The sequence below is a fragment of the Trypanosoma grayi genome (genome assembly GCF_000691245.1).
Source record: "Trypanosoma grayi strain ANR4 Tgr_2282_V1, whole genome shotgun sequence".
NCBI lineage: Eukaryota > Euglenozoa > Kinetoplastea > Trypanosomatida > Trypanosomatidae > Trypanosoma > Trypanosoma grayi.
This window is the reverse complement of record NW_008827900.1, coordinates 170-941: the sequence shown is the minus strand read 5'-3', so window position 1 is coordinate 941 and position 772 is coordinate 170. Positions and strand designations below refer to the sequence as shown.

At 44.0% G+C, this 772-nt stretch overlaps 2 non-coding genes across 2 annotated transcripts; both read left to right on the top strand.

Moving 5' to 3' along the window:
• Positions 1-204: 204 nt before the first annotated feature.
• Positions 205-285, top strand: DQ04_tRNA063 (the record flags this gene model as incomplete). The annotated part of the gene is made up of 1 exon: positions 205-285. It is a non-coding gene; the product is annotated as a tRNA-Ser (tRNA).
• Positions 286-379: 94 nt separating this feature from the next.
• On the top strand, positions 380-461 carry DQ04_tRNA088 (the record flags this gene model as incomplete). The annotated part of the gene is made up of 1 exon: positions 380-461. It is a non-coding gene; the product is annotated as a tRNA-Leu (tRNA).
• Positions 462-772: the final 311 nt, after the last annotated feature.

The following is a 772-nucleotide window of genomic DNA, read 5'->3' as shown; positions in this document are numbered from 1 at the left end:
GAAACGGCCACGGTCACACTGACCCTCCCTGGCCAACCCCGGTTGGGAATCAAAGCCGGGCATTTCTCCCAAGAAAAAAAGGACGCCCCGGGCGGACTAGCGCTCCGGGGCCTGGGCGACAGAATCCCCAAACTATTTTTCCTAACCAATTTAAAAGGCACGTGTATATGTATTACCTATTCATTTTATCTACACCCACGACGTGTCACCATACCCAAGTGGTTACGGGGATTGACTCGAAATCAATTGCGATCTCGCGCGCAGGTTCGAATCCTGCTGGTGACGGTTTTTCAGAGCAATGATTCAAAATATCCTTATCTGATACTTATAGTTTTTTTATTAACATATGAAAAGAACCTCACGTTTGTAAATCCTCACGGGCAAGATGGCCGAGTGGTCTAAGGCGGGAGACTCAAGTTCTCTTCCATTCGTGGGCGTGGGTTCGAACCCCACTCTTGTCACTTTTTCGTAAACTATAATTTCCATTTTGGGACAAACAAGTGTCTCCCATTGGTTGTTCTGTTTTTTTTTTTCTTCCTCGTGTCTTCACGACTCTCGTCGATGGCTCCGCTCCATCAGCCACCATCGTAGANCACGTTCGTTATTGCTTAATTTCTATGTGGAAGGAGGTCCCTTTGTTTTGTTATGTATTTTGTTATTTTTGGTGTTTTTTTGTTTTTGTTTTGTTTTTGGTATTTTTGTTTTTGTGTTTTGTTGTTTTTGGTATTTTGATCTCTGTTTCGTTGTGCCGGTCCATTGAAGAAACATGCGC